A 6,000-nucleotide genomic window follows, 5' to 3' on the forward strand; every position below is an offset into this window, starting at 1 on the left:
GGGTGAGTATAACCTTTTTTTTTAGCACCTAGACAAAAACAAACACTTAAAGTGACATTAAACCCTCAGATTTTTTTTAACATAAACCAATACTGTAATGTGTGCCTTACTGTAATCCATGGTTGTTTCCCTTCTCTTTGCTGCTCTTCCTTTTAAATCCTCATGTCTTCTCATGCTTGGGGAGAACTTCCCTTTTCAGCTGAGTGTCTCTTCCTGTAGTGCTGGCTCAGGTTACACGCCTACACACAGACACCATGTATCCATTCCTGAGACAAGGCAGTTTGCTGCAAAACAGAAGTTCTGCAGAGCATGAGAACAGATACAGATTTAAAAGGAAGAGCAGCAAAGAGAAGGGAAACTACCATGGATTACAGTAAGGCACACATTACAGTATTGTTTTATGTAAAAAAATCTGAGGGTTTAATGTCACTTTAACTCTTGCAGTACCGGGGTAGCCCCACTGCAAGGGTTAAGAAAAATTTTTCCCGTACTTTTGCTTTAAAGGTAAAGCAGGACTAAGGAACACTACCATTCTAACAGCTAAATGAGTTAATTTCAGAAATGAAATGTTCTGATTTTTTTTTTCTTAAATGACTCTGTGGATTAGCAAGTGATAATTTGAATTGTTTATATGCTCTTGACAGTTTTCAAGTTAAAAAAAAGTGTGCTTCTATTTGGTAGCTCTTTTCTCTCTTATTTTGAAATACCTTTTAACATTTTAGAATGCACCATCAAGGGAAATAAATACATTATTAATCTATAACAGGTGTAATCACATTCCTAAACGCATGCATTGCAGTAGGTAATAGAAATAGATTGATCTGTACCCTAGAGTTCAGCTGAGAAAAAGTGAAAATGCCTTGTGACCCATGGGCACATTAAGATTCTTCTGAACTACAGAGCTGTCAGTGGCTCTTCTCCTTAAGGGCTATGATCTGATTTCTAAATATAAATGTAAAGTAACAGTACTCATTCAACCTAAAAAAACAAACTTCCCTGTAGATGGCAATGAAATTCTTATTACCCAAGAAAAGGACAGCAAAGTTGGTCAAACATTTGTACTTTACAGGTACAGTATTAAGTTCTTTAATGAATAAATTAACAATATTACAATGTATCTAAAGCCAAAACTTTTTTTTTTAAAGTTTTGGATAGAACCGTAAGACTTAGTTCACATGAAAATTACAGGAAAATACATTTTCAATACTTGCACTTAAGACAGATATCTCTTATGGGAAAGAGAATATTAGAAAGAAGATTTCATATTTGCAGTTCAAGGCCTTTACTAAAAAATGGAGGTCCCTTTCCTTATGTCATAGTGGCTGATGAGGCATTTGCTCTGTCTATATCCTTCATGATGCCTTTTCCCAAAAGTTGCCTGGATCTGAAATGGAGGATTTTTAATTACTGGCTTAGTGATTTGTAGAGTGTACCTATGGTATACTAGGCAATACGTAGAGAGTTTGTAGAGGTGTTAATAAAATTGATGCATGCAATATCTACACAATTGTCATGGGTGATTGTTTTCTCCACAATTTTGTGCTCCAGAGGGAGGAATTGATGATATGACAATGCTGCTCCTCCACAGAATGGTGAGTGAGGGTTGTCATCATAGGCCAGGAAGTGTTTTACTGACAGGGACTCAGGTAAAAATAAAGTGCAATAGCTTATAAAAATTAGAATACAGACACAAAATCTTTTTTGGTCACTGCCCGCCCCCTCCCCCGTTCGTTCCTCCACTCAGAGCTGGAGGATCGGAGAGGGGAGGGGGGAATCCCTGCGGGTCACCACTCACTGCAGGGAGACGATAGGGAAGTAAGCGGATCAGCTGCATGTTTCGGCTTACTTATGCTTTCCCTACTCATAGTAAAGGAAATTACTAGATGGAATAATTAATTTGTTTACATAATTTGTGGAAATTCAGAAGATTATGCTGTTGGGTGTATAAATGTCCCAGAGAAAGAAGAGCACTACTGTGCATTCTTGATAGGCCCTATACTGTTGTCTCTGAGGAAAAGCTGAAGAAGAAGTAAAAGGCATTAGTGGACAAAGGACACTAGGGAACATAAACTCTGTATGTTATCATTGTGTCAGTCAACAGGATTTTATGCCAAATGTGCTCAGGAAGGCAGATAAGGAAGTATGAAGAGCTCCCTTCAATGACCAGACTGTCACTAGCTCGCCCTCCAAGGTGACATTTGTACAATGAGATGTTCAATTCACCCAGTCCTGCACGTGACATGCCAGGCTAGTCAAATTGTACAATCTGATGTCAGGAAAATTAACTCCAGTGTTTCCAACCCCATGAGCTTGGTAAGGGAACATAAGCTCACTCTTGACCTTTTGTCATAATTCATATGCAACCCTGAAACAGATCCAAAAAGATGGGCAGCACAGTGGCATAGTGGTTAGCACTTCTGTCTTGCAGCCCTGGGGGGCCCTGGTTCAAATCCTGGCCAGGTCGCAATCTGCAAAAGAGTTTGCGTGTTCTCCCTGTGCTTGTATGGGTTTCTTCTGGGTACTCTGGTTTCTTCTCACACTCCAAAGACAAGCTGGTAGGTTATTGGCACTGTGTCTGTTATGGAATGTCTGGAGGGAGGTTCAAGAGATACAGTAAATAATAATAGAGATACATTGAATTTCAAACATGAATGGTTCAAACAGTGTGCTAGAAGTGAGCCGTTAAGAGAATCAGTGCCTTCTGCTGAGGAGTAGAGGGTATTACAGGATCTGGTGTCCCTACTAGAGGTGAATCTTGAAGAACATGAGATATCCCCCCTATCTGGAGAGTTAAATAGGGAAACTTATTTGAAATCCAGGGCTATTCCTCCCCTCTCTAAAAAAATTGTATCCCTAGTCTGTTTTTAGAGCTGGTACAAGGGGATTTGAGAATGGTGCATTGGTCAGAAATTACAAATGATAATTTAATGGCACTACAGGAGCTAAAAGGATCCTCAAATCTAGTAATTAAAATGAGTGACGATAGAGGTAATGTAGTCCTTCTTATGGAGAAAAAATATATAAAAGAGGAACAATACATGTTGAGTGATGAAGAGATCTATTTGAAGCTATGTTTCTGCTATTTTATTACATTGGTAATACATTTCAATTTTAAATTAGAATTGACAAAGGAAGCTGGTTTGATCCCAAACAAGGAATATACACATTTACATATTGAACAATATAACATCCTAATGTTCTATATTATCCCAAAGATCCATCAAAATAGGCAGAACCCTCTGGGTAGACCCATTGTCTCAGCAGTCAGCTGACCTCTTGAAAGAATTGGTTGATATATTGATATCCAACTTAAAAAGATGGTTCAGACCTTACCTTCATTTGTAAACAACATATGGGATGTCTTGAGGAAAATTCAGGAAATTGCTTTTGAAGTGGGTATGCAACTGGTTGGAGAGTGCACTTCAATGGGAGCACCCTCCATGCATGCCTCCATTCAGGGTTTTTGGAACAACAGGAGGTTTATGTGATTTTCCTGAGCCACGTGACACTGTGGCTCAGGTACATTGATGATGTGCTGGTGTTATGGTCAGGCATAGAGGAAGATTTAAAACAGTTTATTTGAAGTCTTAATGAAAATGATAGAAATATTAAACTTACAGTTTTGTCATGCACTGTACCTGGCTGAAGAGTGAATAGGCAAGGGGCTACCTGTGCACCTCTTGCCCCACATCTCTGGGGATAGAGACAGAGAGCGTGGGGACATAGAGTGGCACAGACACATGTGCTGGCAGCTGGACAAGGTTTGCGCAGATGCTGCAGATGCTCAAGATAGTAGAAGGAGCAGGCGAGTCTGCTGAGATCGGATGACCTGGAGAACATCCGGAAGCAGGAGCTGGAGAACATTGTGCCATAGGAGACCAGATGAGGAGACCCCAGGCAGCAGGATAACCAGGAGTATTAAAAATTATACGAGTCAGAGCCATAAACCAAAGCCATGCACAAAAGGGCAAAGTAGCAGCAGTACCAAAGTGATAGGCAGGAGCAGGGTCAGGATGTAAGCCAGGGTCATACACATAAAGGCGGAGTCACGAGGTACCAGATAAGAAGACAGGAAGCAAGATCCAAGGGTCATGAGCTGGGTTCATACACAATGAAGCAGGGATGCAAGGTAAACACAGGGATAGCTGACAACAACACAGCAACTGGCTCTATGCTCAGGCATTGTTTAACCCTTTCGCTGCCAAGCCCTCCGGAACATTTTTCAAATCAACTGATGACAGCTATTAATTTAAAGGGGACAGTCCAGACCATCAGCTTATAGTAGAACTGTAAATGCCAGGTCCGTATGGCATACTAAGCTGGCCAGCTGGAAGCACTTTTGTAGGTCCGTATGCCATACTTCCTTGGCAGCGAAAGGGTTAAATAGGGAATGCACACCTGCTCATGAACTTTCACCATCGCACAAACATGTGCATACCAAAATTCAATTTGTGTGTGCCAATTTAAGGTGGGCACTCTGATGGTGCCAATCCATGTAAGAGAGCACTCTGATGGGTACAGCCAATGTAAGGGACACTCTAATAGGGACAAACCATGTAAGGGGGCACTCCGATGGGGGCAACCAAATGTAAAGGGGCAATCCAATGGAAACAAACCATGTAAAGGGGCATTCTGATGAGGACAACTGATGTAAGGGGGCACTCCGATAGGGAGACCTAATGTAAAGGGCCATTCTGATGGGGACAACTGATGCATGGAAGCTTTCTGATGGGGACACCTAATGACACCTAATGTAAACGTGGACTTTGAAGGGGACACCTAATGTACAGAGGCTTTTAGATGGGGGCACTGCCACCTTATCTTAAATGTTGTTTATGTTAAAGATGGTTGTTTTCATTCCATAGGAATGCTAGGAAAAAGGCAAGGTCATCCAGGGTCTAACTGTCTGCATGTTTAACATAGTTACTGAAAATTGGCAATAAATGTTATTTACATTCTTTGGAAATTGTACATTGCTTATTTTTGGTTAGACATGCAATGACTACATACAGTATAAACTAGGATCTGAGTCATAGCGCAAACATGGGATTCAGACCACTGCTGGAAGAAAATTTTACTGACTAGTGGACTGCAAACCATGTTTTTACACACTTTTTCCCATTAATCTATGAATATGTTGTGAGTCTCTGTATTATATTTGTACATTGTATATTGAAGAAAATACAATAAAAACGGAATCACATAACAATTGTGTGCTGTGTTCACTTTAATGTAACAAAGTTTAAAAGAGATGTGCAGGGGAAGATGTTGCATTGGAAAACTAGTAAACCATGTTATGGGGACAGGAATAACATTAGGATGCTGAGGAGGTTGATTGGATGTAACGACTCCCTGACTGCAGGCCTCAAAGCAGTTACTGTTATGCATATAATGTATTCTGCTGATCCATACTTCTTATTTAATGACTGCAGCACATCCATGTGATGTATTAGAAATAAAATGTAAATAAACAAAAAAAAACTGCAGTGCAGTCTTATCAGTTGCAGGGGTGGTGAAGACACGGCTCCAGACTTCCAAACAATAACATTCTAAAACAATATGCCCAAAGCAAGTGGAAATCCTCTTGTAGAAACATGTCATTGGAACCGGTGTGCTCATTGAGAGATTCCCCCTCACCTTTCCTATTACTTTCTATACCAATGAAAAATAGTAATCAGGACAAATAGAGGGGTCACCCCATGCCAATATTTATTCACTTTTTTTTCAACACTTCTTATAAGCATTCCTTTTAAATATGTGTTATGCACCTGCCTAAAATATTCAGAAAGATAATCCTCAAGTGAAAAGAGGCTTTAGTGCATTCTTAACCAGTTGCCGTCTGCCCGTTGAAAAAAAACGGACGGACAGCACTGCTGCATTAGCGGGTTGCCCTCTCCAGACAGCATTTTTTTCTGCTCGCGCGCGCCCCCGGGCAGAAAAAACCTGTGCACTGCAGAGAGCTGTTACCGGCTGTTTAACATATACCCTATCTGCGGCTCC

The sequence above is a fragment of the Nanorana parkeri genome, unplaced genomic scaffold (assembly GCF_000935625.1).
Source record: "Nanorana parkeri isolate BGI_ZX_2015 unplaced genomic scaffold, ASM93562v1 scaffold638, whole genome shotgun sequence".
In the NCBI taxonomy this organism is placed as follows: domain Eukaryota; kingdom Metazoa; phylum Chordata; class Amphibia; order Anura; family Dicroglossidae; genus Nanorana; species Nanorana parkeri.